At 37.1% G+C, this 15,544-nt stretch overlaps 1 long non-coding RNA gene across 5 annotated transcripts in view; it reads right to left on the bottom strand.

Annotated features, from left to right (window-relative positions):
- Window positions 1-6,573, bottom strand: part of LOC133211161 (uncharacterized) — a 33,423-nt gene extending 26,850 nt beyond the window's left edge. For 2 of the 5 annotated variants that reach the window (XR_009725143.1, XR_009725140.1), the window contains exon 1: window positions 1,472-1,604. This is a non-coding gene — a long non-coding RNA (uncharacterized LOC133211161). Of the gene's footprint in view, window positions 1-1,471; window positions 1,605-5,739; window positions 5,895-6,560 lie in introns of those variants that run through there. The other 3 variants (XR_009725145.1, XR_009725142.1, XR_009725144.1) reach the window with 3 other exon arrangements.
- Window positions 6,574-15,544: the final 8,971 nt, after the last annotated feature.

Raw genomic sequence — 15,544 nt, 5'->3', positions numbered from 1 at the left:
ATAATGAGGTGTAATAGCAATGTATTAAAGGTCGGTCAGTACTAAAGTCAGCAATATGAAATTTAGTGGGACTTACCAACCCACATAAAAGTCTAAAGCGCCGACAGTTTTGTCTTTAACATGAAATGCTAGATAAAAATGCACAGTTGACTGAGTTGAGCCAGCTTTCTGCTGCAAACTGTACTGACAAGAGACAGCTGTTACAAGTAAATACTTAAACAAAAAAAAAAAATCCAAAACAACCAAACAACAAACAAAACACAATTTAAAGAGACCACAAGGGGCATCAAAGAGATCTATTTAAAGGTATGATGCAAAAGAGAACAAAAGCAAGAAAAGAACTCCATAAAAAACTTCAGCCACGCTGTTATGAAGCAGCTAGCAAAAATGTGACAAGATTTGTTGGGTTTTAAAAGTAAAATTAAATTTCAAATATAACAACAAGAAATGAACATCAGTAGCCTGTTACAAATTTCTGCAGTTCTGCTGAATGAATATAGAGTGATGACTAATTATATGGAAGAAAACTTAACTAGCACAACCATGAATCTTTGCATATCAAGTCTGGACTGCTACCAAAACAGATCACTAGAACTACTGTGATCCTGAAAGCAAAACCTTTTCATTGTTTTGTCTGTCCTCTATACTACAAGATCCTCTGAGGTGCATGTGGAAACACATGATGCTGATTTGCAGAAGACCATCCCCAAACTAGGATCCTGATTTGGAATAAAAACTCAGAACGTCATGATTTTCTCTAAAAGCAGATTTAAAAACCACAGAAAAATATGAAGTGTGTTTAGACAGTTTTCAGCATCACATTTTAGCTAAGCAAAATAGCCAAGAGCCTCAGAGTCCCAAAGCTGAAACTTCTTAACCCTACCAAAACCCAGTACTAAACCAAACCTTCCTTCTTGGTAACTGTTCTTAAATTAACTTTCTAAGAACACAAGTAAAATAGTAAGAAATATCTAACAAAAGAGCACAGCCATTTCCTCTAGAAATGAGAAGAAAAGACCCTGCAAAGCAGCACAATGTTGAAGCTTATAATATCTCTTGTGCAGAATTTGATCAGATCCTGTATTTCCTTCATTCCCATTTGGTCACAGATTTTCAGTTGCTCATTGTATTTTACAGGCAAATTTCACAAATTTATCACAGCTGGTATTTCAACAAAAACTGTTCACCAAAGAAATCTCATCAGTTGCTCAGTGAAGGACAGAAAGTACAGACCACTTCTCCCATGTCATTTTTATGTATATCTGTGTGTCAAGACAGAAGTACAATAGTAATTATTCTGAAATCTAGCACAACCTAGAACCATAAAGACAAAAAAGGCATATGAAATCATGTTTGGGCCAGTTTACCAGATCTGCTTAAGATTTTGGAAAATCACTGCAGATTAACATTGCCTGCTTTGGCAAATACACATCTGGTGTTATTTTTACACTTGAAACTGCATCACACTTACCAATTCAATCTCAAGAGGTACATAATAACCCATTCTGAAAATAACTTGTGTTTACTCAGATCCCGGGGAGTACAGGACTCCTGAAGAGAAAGAAACAGTTAATGGTGGGAAATGAGAATTTTGTTCCTGTTAAGAAAAAAAACAAATTAAGCAAACAAATGTCTTTGGTTTAACCTGAGCTTGCAACTAAGCATCACACAGCCGCTTCCTCACTCTGCCTGGTGGGATGGGGAGAGAATCGGATGATGGGAGGGGAAAACTGAGGAGAACAGACACAGTAGGAGACAAAGAAGGGAGAGAAGAGAGAACTTGAAAAAGGCAATTGGAGAGAAATTAGACTTTGGAGTTGTCCAGTGCTGGACAACAACCACAAACGTGGCTTCCCTGGCTGACTACACTGAGCTAACAGCTGCTTCATACTGCAGCTGATGCAACCACCAGAGAAAGTAGCCAAAAAATAGAGAAAGTAGCAAAAAACAAGAGGAAGTAGCCAAAGCTCACAGACAAAGCATGAACTTCAGAGAAAGAACAGATTAGAAAGACATGCACATAGATAAAAGGAGCTAAACAGCAGATATACAAGAGAAAATGGGCAAAAGTTAAGTAAGGGAAATTAAAAGCAAGAACAAATTGAAGTTTTGATCACATCTGTGGAGCTTTTTTAGAGGAATATAATGAAAACCACATTTGAGTATAAAAATGAGTTAATATTACAGATGTGACTAAGAGCTGGGGGTCTGGCAGGTGGATTACAGGTGTGTGTGGGAGTCACGCATTAGTTCAAAGCTGTGCAGGGCTAAGCTGCTTTAGGAGGAATTTGAGAATGTTTCCAGTTAATACTAAACATAAGTATTCCCATAGGATTCTATCATTTCTTAGGTCAATTTTGGTGTGCGGCTTCAAAAAATGCAAGTGAACTACAGACCAATATGAAAACTTCCTTTGCTACTAGCAAAGTATTAATGTGAATAAACAGCAATAAACAGCAGGTGAAATAACTTTCATACTTAAAAAAAAATCTTTTTTTTAAAAATAAAACTTTCTACCAGCATAAAATTGTACCTGCTTTTACCACAGCAGTTCTGGGACTTGGAACCTGTGGGCTAGATAACACCCTTGTGTGGGAAAAAAAAAAGGTCTAGTTTTCTTTCCAGACCAGGTTCTTACAAGCTTTCTTTTCAGAATTTCTCCTCTGCACTTTTATCTACTGATTATTTGCCTAGCATCAAAGTCCAGTTCAACCATTTCAGTTATATTTCCACTTCTAAAGATTGCACTATATCCAGGTAAGAAGTTTTAATACTTCTCTTTTATACTTGGTCCTAAAGAATACATTTAGGCTGAGTTAGCAGCAACATGGGATGGGATATCAAGCTGAGCAGGACACAGTAACGAAATGTGTTCCTATGCTTCAAGTTACATTTAGAACCCATCTCCTGTCCAAGGAAGGGCAGAGGCCACTATGGGCTGAGATTCTAGCAGGAGTTTATGACAAGATAGAATTTCACTTATCATTAGATACCAAGACAAGTGGATGGGCCTGAGAGCAGAGGTTTAGGCCACCTGGTAAACCCATGTTAGGAATAGTTTGAATGACCCAAGGTTGAACCTTTCCTTATGAGCCCCTGTCCAACTTCATTTGTGTCTGATGAAATACTATCGGAAGGTATTCTCAAGCAACATACACACACACACACACACACACACACACAAAACAAAACAAAACAAAAGGAAGGGATGTGGGAGGAAAGCTCTTCCTAGCAGACCCATCTTGAATGTGAAATCACATTACCGCCTGTGTATGAATATTTATGACTGCTCAAATTGGACCTGTACCAGAGGTGGAAAATCTGACTTCAGCCCTCTTCATTAATGTATCTTTCATTAGCACTCTTTTTTAATGTATCCTTCCTTAACAGACACAGGCTTAACATGGGGTGGTAGCACAACACAGGTATACAAGTCTCCCTGTTCCTTAATAATGTAACAACGACACATTTCCCAGACAAATCATGGCTTGAGACATCCTCTATTATATCACGGCTATGTCCAACTTGCTTTACTCATTTAAGTATTCCTAAAATTGGATTGTTGTATTAATAACTCAGGAATGTGGAGCTCCTTTAACTGGTAATTTCACTGAGCTGTTGAAATATCATTTCGATGACATTTATATTGAAAAGTCATTTCAATGTGAGATCAGGCTTTGTATCTTCCATAAGCTAGTGAAATAAAGATAATTCCATCAGTGGTTTTGAAATATGTGGTATCCGTTCAGATCTTTGCCAACAAAACTAGCAAAGCAAACTCACTTTTATGAGGAAAGCAATCAAATAATTATCATCCTCATTCTCCCCAAAACCCATATTTGTTTTAAATAGCTCTGTAAAGCTGAAAAATACTAACAAAGTAAGGAAACTGTTACATAATATAATTTATATTATTGTGACAAGGAGGTTTGAGTTCTGGAACTGCATATGGATGTAATAGCTATCACCATAGTACTTCAAAACCTGGGAAGCTCTGCAAAAACAAAAGCAATGTCAGATCTATGGAAGTAAAATATTATTATGGGTACAATCCTACTGTACACTAAACAAAACTTCTTCTGACTGGTATCTCACAAACACTGTTATTCTGAATCTACTGGGATCTGTAGTGGGAAAAAGACTAAGGGGAAACAGTTTAACAGGCTTCAAATACACAAATAGCTGCTGCAAAGAAGAAAAAAATCCTTTTCATGCTGAGTAAGATGTCATGAGTTTAAACTGCACAACTGAAGGTTTATATCAGGAATCTTTACAATAGGATATTAAAATACTACCTCATTACTTCAGGAGGATGCATAGTTTTTATCAGTAAGCATCTCAGAGAACAAGCTAGATAAACTCAGAATAGAAAACTGCAGGCAAAGAACCTACCTTAGTGAAAAGAAAGTGGACAATAGAACATTAGGATCACCTTCCAGTCATATTTTGCTATTACTTATGACTAATGAAAACCTTTCTCCTCTTCCTCCAGCCTTACTCTGCCATTAGTTACTTCAGAACCAATTTCCACTTAGAAAATAAGATTTTTAAAGGCTAATCCCTTTCTTTCCTAATCACATATGGTGATTAGATGGTCTCCCATCTCACTAGTTTTTTTAAGCATTAAGATATTTTAAGGATTACTTACAGTTGCTTTTGCCTGAGATCCAATAAAGGTTTTAGAGCTTGTAACAGCTTGCTCAGATTAAACAGCAAAACATTTGCCTGGTTTCCTATTTTATACCTCCTTTCATCATCAGATGTGTTTGGAACAAGATCTGTCTCAAACAAAACATTACTTTTCCACAAGAGAGTAATTACAATAAGCAATGTTAAAATATTGAAGTGTATCCATTGTTACATTTACATAGCAAACTAATAAAAGCCTTGAAGTTGCTAAATATTTAAAATCAGATCACAAGGTTACTTATTTACAGTGAATTAACTCAAGATCTATTATTTGGAAATATATTTAAGTATATAAATATATTCCCCCAATCTGCAGCGGGGGAGGGGGGGTAAACAAGTGGCTGGTGGGTTCTTAATTGCTAACTGGGGTCAATTCACCAGATTGAAAACCAGAAAAGCCCTGTGGTTTTGTTTGTGTTTTTTTGTTTTTTCAAATACAATAGAAACAATTAAAACATTCTCATGAGACTTCCTTAATTTGAGGCTGCAATCTCACAAAAACAGCGAGATAACAACTGGTTCTGAAGATTATTATTTATAGGTTGCATCTGAGTAATCAAATAATATGCATTTACGTACACACTGGACCTGTATCTATCAATCCCAGATTGACTGAATTCATACTTTCAAAGAAACATTGCCATGACTGTGTTGGTCTGATTTGTTTTCACCCAACATGTAATTGTTGTGACTATAAAGCTAGAGTATGATGCATGCAAACTTATTATATAACACTTTTGCTTTTGGCTGTTTACAACAACAGAGGTTTTCATTTTCTAGGTTTCTGTTGTAGCATCTGTTCAATTCATGAAGTTCAACTGGAAACACTCTTATGAAAATAGGTTTAGTAGTGATATTTCATTAAAAAGATTTTTAGTACTTGAATTGCAACCTGTATCATAAAACTGGCCTCTGATAATTTTTTCCCCCCTAAAACTGTTTAAACATCTCTTAAAACTCCTAATAATGTTAGTTTTTACGTACACAGAAACTACATAAAGAATTTATTTTAAGTAAAAAAATACATTTAAAAATAGGTGGTACACTTACTTGGGTCATGAGAATCCATAAATCCAAATGGACTGTAATCTATTGTTACAGATAATAAACTGAAGTTATCTGTATTGCACACACCTACAATTAAACAAGAAGAAACAGAAGTTAAAATTCTACCTGAACCATGTGGTCGCTAGAAAATCTGCTGTGAAATAGATAAACTGAATCTGCAGAACTTTGGAGCAGTTACCTTTCAGAAATTAGACTCTGGAAAATGAAGCTGTCTCTCTCACTCGACCTGACATGTATTTTAAGGATGAAAAAGAGAAACTGTTACTGCATTATCTTGCATCTGATTTCTATACCTAGGTGGCACTGTTTCCTTTTCATTTCAGTGCTGCACAGTACTGAAACAGCATCTTGCAAATCGGTGATTAGCTGCTTCCTTGCAAGTTCACTGTGTGCTATATTAGCAAGACAATGCTATTGTATTATTTATAATATAAATCTGAAGCAAAGGTGGTCAGCACTGTATCCTATTCACTATAAAAGGCCATGTTTTTAATAGATGCATCAAATTCAGAGCAACTAAACTTCTATATGACATCAACATGTGGTCTTTGTACATCAGGCTATCCCAACAATTCTGGGAACTATTGCTCCTATATTCCTGCTTCTGTCAGAAACACTCATGATTTGAAGGACTGGAATGTACTCCAGCTGAAAAAAAAACCTTTCTATATTAACGCATAACAGATACTGCTGTAGGTGAAGACAGCAGCAGAACTGAAGAACAGTGACAAATAAAAGCCGTCTTTAAGTATATGACCATAAAAGTTATTCCTGTAAAGCCAATGCCATCAACTGCAGCTTACCATGTGCAAACCCCACAGACATCCACAATGCAATCAGATCTTCAGTCTCCAATAGACAACTGTTGAGAAAAATTCCTAAAATCAAACACATCTTTTACATCAAGTCCTCTGACCCAAAAATATGGAATACAAGAAATATCATAAACATTTTATTCACTTTAGAAATATGTCATACATTCTATTTTTAAATGCATATCTCTGTCTGTCAGGACCTTTCATTCACGTTCTAAGTTAAGCAACTGCATAACAGCCTTACCAGAATAGACTATATATGGTTAAATAAGTACACACGTATGCCCTAAAAGCAATTAAAGAGTAGAAAAGAAGAAATACACTATACATACCAGAGTATATACTATATAGACCGAATTTATATTAGCAAGAGAAAATTCATCACTTTATGAACTTAAAAATCCGAACAGAAAGAGGGGAAAAAAAAAAAAAAGAAACAGATAATGGAAGCTTCCCAATGAACATTTCGCCAATGAAAAGTGGTGAAAAATGTACATATTTGAGAGAACAAAAGATTTCAAGAAGCAATTTTATTGAAAATTAACAAACTTCAGCTAATAAAGCCTGGAAGCTTACTTCAAATTTAAAAACCTTCTAAAACTTGAAACTTCGAAAAGATTTGTATAATTTTTCTTCACATGCTTGCAGAAAATAACTTTTTCTAAAAAAGACATCTTTGAAGATATAAAGCTTTAAAGAGGAGCTGTGGACATTTAGTACACTTAGGAGCTCCCTGTAGAATTGTCTTGTGGTCAGAGCCAGCCAGGGCCAGACACAGGAAGCTGTAAGCACCATCTCCATGTGGGGTAGAGTAGCCTGGGCAAGGATTGGACCTGGGCAAAGGCTGTGTGGCTACACACAGAAATGTCTAGATTCTACCTTCTAATCAGATTGCTGGAGCAAATCACTGAATTCTCCTCAGACTGTGATGATTTTATTAGAGTACCTAGGACCTAACCTTCAGAAGGGTGTCCAACTGACTGTCTCTGAATTTTAGCTGGTTGCTCCAAAGCATCCTCTTTCAGGAGGACCTCTTCTGAGGAGGAAGCACAGTCACACTAGCCTTGGTGAGGCCTCCTCCAAAACAGGCAGAAAGGAGCTGTCTATCTATCATGTGTAAATACAACTGATCTTTACATGCTCTTTAAATTCAAACCAAGCCAAAGCAAAACTTAAAACCTGATCTTTAATTCAGTCTTTCAGTTTTAGAACTAAATCTGCTGTGAGATTTAAAAAAAAAAAAGACAGTATAGAGAGATGCTGGAAGTTAAACTGAATTATCAGTTACAATGCTGCTGCTCATTTTTAAGCACCCTAGAACAATTTGTATTGCTCCTGAGGAAAAATGACCAACTTTTAAACATTTACAGTAGACAAAAAATTTGTCATGCTAGTTGCTTGACACACGTAGTTCTGTGGTTCTGCATGTTTCTAGAGAATACTTTATACAACATAGTTATGCTAGTGATTTATTTCATATTTCTGTTAATTCAGCTTCACAGGCAACTATGAGAAATGTAGCAACTTATGCTTTAAATTTATAAATCTTCCCAAATCAAACAACTACCCCACTAGTGCTCAGTTACCAGAACTACTTCAGCTGTAAGACTTTGCTCATTTTGTAAGATCCAGGCCTAGGTGGTTTTACCCTTATGAGCTAAGGTCTTTTTTATGCTTGCATAAAACCATCAGGTTATCTTTCTAAATTATGCAATCTTCCTTTCTAAGTAATTTATGTTTAAATTCCAACTGTATCTATGCATTCTAATATATATTTGATTGTTAAGAAAAATAATACAGTTACTATGAAGATTAAATCCAAACCTTTGTAAGGCCAATTCCCCAGAATGACCTAAGATTTCTAAGGATCCTATACAAAACCGTGATTTGGCAAGTTGTAGCACTATTGCGCCTTAAATATAGACACATGTGTTTAAATGTAAACAGAGTGTGAGCAAAATAACACAGCTCCATAGCAAAACTTGTCATCTGTTGTTTCTGTAGATACAGAATTTATATATGCATAGTCAAACTGGTATCTTTGTAAGTATACTTAATGCATAGCAGATGAGTATGTGTAATACTACATTACAACACAATTTTAATGATAAAGCTTAATTTGCTACACCAGCAGACACAGGCAAGATTCCGGTACTGCATTAATATCTGAGTTACTCCAGAGACGCTAGGAACAAAGAAAGAACCAGCATAAACAGATTTTTTCCCCACACTGTGTCATCCCACTCTTTTTCAGAGCAGGTGTAGATGATATAGCAGAGGCACAGCCGCAGTATTGTTCCCATAATCCTAGTACTGCTATCAGAACAATGGAAAATCTCCCTGGTTTTCAGTATCATTTTTGTAATGGCAGGTGAAAATAAAAATTATACCCCCACAAAACATATGCCACAGTCATAGTAGACCTGTTCATAGGGCTTCATTTCTTTAACTGTGGCATGTTTCAGACTGATTTTCTCTGAAGAGGTTTTATATCTTAATAAATGAAATGAAGCCTAGTTAGTACTTTTTATTACACATATATGACATATTAAGATTCATTTTTGCAATGGAGAATTAAGTTACAGTCTTGCAACATATTATTCCTATTATTTTGAAATATGTTCATTTCCTCTTTCTTCATGTTTCCATGATGAAACTGGTCTCTCTACACATCGCCACCACTTACAACTAAGCTGTAACAAGCAAGGAATAAACATTAACAACTTATTTCAGGAAAAAATAATTTACAATAAAGATCGAGTCGTATTTTGTATACCTTTATTTCTTTAATAAAAAGAATGAATTTTTTTGTCTGCATAGCTTTGTATTATAAATGATGCTGGCAAACAGTAAGTTGAGGCTTATCAAGCTTCATTAGCAAGATGCATTTATTTTGTATTAATATAATGTTGTCCAATTTCCGTTACTTACCCCCATCTTGTTGACACGGTTGCATTCAGAAAAACTCCTGCATTCATTTGGAACCTCAGTGACATATAAGTGTGATGAGTCACAAGTCACAATTTCCCCAAGGACAACAGCAAAATTAGGACAGAGATATTAGAAAACAAAATCTTGCATCAGATAGCGATTGCCCTTTACTTGAGCCAAAACTGTTGTCTCAGGAACTCTGGGGACAGATCTAGGACCCTTACCAATCAGAAACCTGTAAAGATACATACACCCCTACTATAAAAATAGTTTTCAAACGTTCCCTATAGTTGGTAAGTACATTACTTGAGGAAAGGCAGTAGGAGACCAGACATACACTCAATCACAGTTTATGGAGCACTGAAATTGCTCTTACACCAGAGAAGCTGGAACAACACTCACAGAAGGTCAGATTTTATCCCTCCCTGCCCCTGGTTTTAGCTTAAGGGCTGAACTTTACACTCCCAAGTGCTCTGCTGGCTATTTTGCATGAACATCAAGCTCAACAAAAGTATGGGCCACTCTGAAAACCATGCAGATTGGCTCACTTTTCTTGACCTAATGCATAACACTGCTCACTGATAGTCCCAGTATGTGATTAAAAAGGTACCATATGAAGAAGTGTTCTTTATTTGGCAGTACAACCATAAACTGTAGCACCCCATTGGGAACACAGTACTTAAAATTAATAGAGCAAACCAACCTGCTGAGTGTTCTGGGATAAGCTGTAAGGCTTTCTCCCACACTTCTGCCAAGACTTGACAAGACCTCTAGAAGTGCATCCCACCAGCCTCAGTATAACAGCTCCCCATTGGGAAGAATATGGGTATCAGCTGGGTTTTTTCCAAATGAAGTCTTGCAAACAGTCTGGAGAGGTTGTACAGCAGTTAAGAGCCAGGCATTTAACAAATTTGCCAGCAGAGAACTAAAGCACACTGTGTACTCTACAGAATTCGTGCACAGCTAAGGCGTAATTTCATATTGGTTTTGCACTGAACATTTTGTTGAGACAACAACCAAAAAAGGCTATAACCTTGCCAGATGCTTTCCTGCTGATATGCAGACAGATTTAAAGTTTTACATTAACAGCAAACAGCAAAGGGTCTCAAGGTGAAGTCAGTGACTAAACCATCAAAAATGTCATTTACAAACACCACACTTCAACAGAACAAATGAAATGTGTTAAAATGAATGCCAGAGAGATTTGCAGACACTTTGCAAATATAGACACCTAGCAATGTGGCAGTTGAGTACAGGCTTTTTCTGCAGAACATTTACTTTCATTAAAGCCTGAAATACCAGATTACATATATAAGACTACTTAGAACACCAAACAAACTTGACATTTTAAACACAATCACCTGAAAAAAAAATCAGTTTGCTTAGTTTTGAGAAAATCATCCAAATGAATGAATGCATTAGCCTTCTAATGAGGAGTGGATGAGGAGCCAACAGAAAGCTTATTGGTTAGGATTAAAAGGAGAGCAGGGACAGGTGACAGTGGGGTTCTGCTACAGGCTGCCTGACCAGTAAGACTGAGGGGATGAGGCACTATATAGACAGACAGGAGCAGCCACATTTTCACAAGCTGTGATCCTCACTGGGGACTTCAACCACCCTGATATCTGTTGGAGGGATAACACAGCAGGGCATAAGCAATCCAGGAGGTCCCTGGAATGCAGTGATGATAATATCCTTCTCAGGTGATAGAGAAGCCAATGAGGAGAGAGGCTATGCTGGACCTTGTTCTCACCAACAGGGAGGGGATGATGGGGAGTGTGAAGCTTCAGAGCAGCCTCGGTTGCAGTGACTATGAAATGGTGAAGTTCAAGATCCTTAGGGCAGCAAGGAAGGCACACAGCAAGCTCACTACCCTGGACTTCAGCAGAACAGGCCTCAGCTTCTCCAGGGATCTGCTTGATAGAACACCATGGGATAAAGAAGACGACCTAGAGAAGAGTGACCCAAGAATGCAGGTTACTATTCAAGGATCACCCCCTCCAAGCTCAGGAGCAATGCATCCCAACAGAAATGAAGTCAGGCAAAATTGCCAGGAGGCCTGTATGGATAAATAAAATGCTCTTGGACAAACACAAACACAAAAAGGAAGGCTACAGAGCATGGAAGCAAGGATGGGAGGAATACAGAGAAAATGTCCAAGCAGCCAGAGATCAGGAAACCTAAAGCCCTGATAGAATTACAAGTGGCCAGGGACATCAAGGGCAACAAGAAAACCTTCTGTAGGTACAAGAGCGTTAAAAGGAAGACAAAGAAAAATGTGGGCCCTCTCCGGAAGGAAACAGGGGACCTGCTTACCTAGGACATGGAGAAGGCTGAGGCACTCAACAACTTTTTTGCCTCAGTCTTCACTAGCAGGAGCTCCAGCCACACTGCCCAAGTCTCAGAAGGCAAAGGCAAGGACTAGGAGATTGAAGAATTGCTGTAGGAGGAGATGAGGTTCAGGACCAGCCAAGGAACATGAAGGTGCACAAGTCCATGGGTGCTGAAGAAACTGGTGGATGAAGTAGCTAAGCCACCCTCCTATTTGAGAAGTCATGGCAGTCCAGTGAAGTTCACACTGACCGGAAAAGAGTGAATATAACCCCAGCTTTTAAAAAGAGAAAAAAAGAAGATCCAAGAAACTACAAGCCAGTCTCATCTCAGTGTCCCACAAGAACATGGAGCAGATCCTCCTGGAAACTGAGCTAAAGCACATGGAAAATGAGGTGATTGATGACAACCAACATGGCTTCACTTAAGGGCAAATTGTGCCTGATAAATTCGGTGGTCTTCTAGAACAGGCTGTGGCTGTCCCATCCCTGGCAGTGTTCAAGGCCAGGCTGGACAGGGCTTGGAGCCATCTGGTCTAGTAGAAGGTGTCCCTGCCTGTAGCAGGGAGTTGGAACTAGATGGTCTTTAAGGACCCTTCCAATCCAAACCATTCTGTGATTATATGATTCTGTGGTTAAGACAGAATTAGTTTTAAATTATTTTTGTTTATAAAATTTCCCTTTCTGCTCAAGAGGTGTTTGCACAAATAAGGAATACCTACATTCAGTCCTACTTCCAATATTAACACATATCCATCTGACTGACATTTTTCCTACCAGTCATAAAAATTGCAACTAGATAACTATGCCAATACAGAATTAGCCACTTTCAATACTTTCCTGCTTGGCCTGATTCTAGAAGAATACATCCAACTGCTTAGCTCTAGTGTAATAGAAGACTCACTTATTAACCATATAAAAATATATTAATAGAATCACTGATTATCCACATATGCTAAAAGTATTATTATCCTTTACAAAGCAGCAGTCTAGTCCTGATGGTTTTACAGGTCTTTTGGTGAGTAACAAGGTAGAGAACACTTCTGAATTCTTTTTAAGAGAAGAAAATCCTGATTGCGGTATCATAAAAGCTGGAGAGGGAAATTAGTGTCAGATATAAACACTTGACCTAACTTTCACTTTAAACTTTCTTTACAAAATGAAACAGATTTCAGATTAAGGTAATTCAGTTCTACAAGTGAACAAGAGCAGTTCACTGCAAGAAAGAAACAGTACAGAATACTGTATCTAAACAAAGTAATACTTCAAAGCATACCACAGACAAAAGTGAATAGATTAATTGCCGGAGCAAAGATCTCCCTCCTGGAAACAGAGACACTGTCCTGCTTTATTGATGCTCACTGAAACTCAGGTACAAAATTACCTCAAATTAGGTACCATGAAAAAGAAAAAAACATGTAGCAGCCCTGCCTGTAGGAATTCCAAGATAGTACCTGGCCTCACTACACGAAAACTCTCACATAAAAGAACAAAGCACAGCTCTTCCATTGCCATTCATATGAAGAACACAGAAACAAGGAGTAGGTCATAAAATCAAACCAAATTTCAAAAAGAAAACATCCAATTTGGGTGTACATAGATTAATTGCAGCTTGCCTGGAGAACGGGGTCTTTCCTTACCCTTTTAAGTGTATCTCCCACCTCTAACCATGCCTGCAAAAGTAGCATTAGCACTTCTAACAGTATATCTTGAGCTATCCATGAATCAGCTAAACAGAATACCAAGTTGAATCAGTCACTTAAAAGTCACACCTACTTGAATATACTCTGATCAAGTGGGCTCTTCATCACCCAGCTGACCTGCCCAGCTGCCAAACTGACAAAAATGAAAATCAAGTTATTTTCTTCTATCATTTATAGCAGTCACACTGAAAACAGTACAAGCTACACATAGGTTCTCTGTGATCTACACAATATAATGAGACATTTGATCAGGTAGTCATTAAGACGTTGATCCCTAAAGCTGTATTTCCACACCCACACCAATAATGAATCAGAAAACCACAAAAAAGAATAACACCAGCAATCCTTTGTTGTTTTTTTTCCTCTACCTTCCAGCTATGATGCACAGCTACAGCCTCTGTCTCTTTTGTATAATGAGCCTCTAAACTGACACAACTTATATTTTTTTTTCTTAATTGGAAATTACAAATCAAATTCTACCATTCTTCTCCATGAATAATCTTATGAAACTTAACTCTTAGTAATCATGGTATTGCAGTGAGGCTTTGCCCTTCTTCACTCCTCTAAACTGATAATACCTATCATGAATCAGAGCTTGTTAGGCTGCAGCGGTGCTAAGAAGGCTCCACAGCTAACAGCGGTTAAAAAGATAATTTGCTTCTGACATAAACAGAAGCATGGAAACTAGACACGGTACCATGAAAGAATATCATAGTTCTCTTCCATCTGCAGCCCCTTATGAAGAACAAATCTGCAAGCAAAATGTTCCTCAATATATATACTCACAGGCATATGCTCTTATAGGTATTATCAATATACAATTCACATGAAAACCTACATAATTCCACCTGGAAGATTGAGTGCCACAGTTACATGATGGCCCCCACACCTATGGGCCAATGGAAGAGACCCAAATATCACTTTCCCACCAGTGACAAACTTAAGAAAATCAGATGTCCCTTTGAGAGACATTAAATATTTTCAAGAACTTCATGATGAAAAAAGTAATACAGATGGTACTTGTAGATGATCAAATTTTCAGTGGTAATGAATGTGTTTTCTCTACAGATTTTGTTATTAAGAGACATCTGACAATATGTTTTAAATGTTCTATTTGTTTAAAGTATATATTGATAAGATGCTTTCACAATAAACAGCATATGAATATTAAGGTATATTTTAAAACATGTATTAACAATCTCTATTAATCAGAGAGGAATTAAAAAAAAATAAATAGCCAGCCTTTGAAACAGCTGCAAAATGAACTCTAAATTTAAAAGGTGTAGGATAGACAACTGAAAAAATGCAGCTCCTCACCTGGATCACATCAATTTGCCTGGATCACATCAATTGGAAAAGGATCTGCAAACATGAAAGAGTCAAGAAATAGTGTAAAAACAATCATATTATTCACAATACTTTTTCTCTTAAATCCAATCAAAATACTTCAGAAACAATTAAAACCTGACTCTTTACCACAATGTACATTAAGCCTACCTGCAAAGTAAGGATTTTACTCTATTTGAGATATTTGAAAAGAAGGACAGAATTCTGCAGTTAAGGAACCTGACAGAGCATGCTAGTTTTAAGATCTAAACCATACTCAAATATAGATTTAATTCACTCATTAGAACAGTCTCAGAAAAGTTTTATATTGCACTCAGTTATATGCCACCCTAAAAGACATTTATATGAGACAGAGAAGTTCAGCTAACCCCACCGATTAAGTCATTGTGCACCAGTAACCATGGTATATACTGTCCATGTGCAGTGACTATCACCAAGTAACCTAAGAAACCAGCTTGAAATCTTCTCTCAGTAATCTAAACAGCAAATGGAAGAAGATGCAATTCCTGCTGTAGTAAAACATATATACTGAAAAAACATGTTTCATTCTTCCTTCACACCTACTCCATGCCGTGATCCATGGTAACAGAGGACAAATACTGTTTTCAAACGTTGGACTAATACTGTGTGTTTTAACATCTTTTATGGATTTCTGCTTGCA

The sequence above is a fragment of the Neopsephotus bourkii genome, unplaced genomic scaffold (assembly GCF_033783945.1).
Source record: "Neopsephotus bourkii isolate Nb327-2 ecotype Australia unplaced genomic scaffold, CSIRO-AGI_Nbou_v1 NB_53, whole genome shotgun sequence".
In the NCBI taxonomy this organism is placed as follows: Eukaryota; Metazoa; Chordata; class Aves; order Psittaciformes; family Psittacidae; genus Neopsephotus; species Neopsephotus bourkii.
This window is presented reverse-complemented; position numbering and strand designations above follow the sequence as displayed.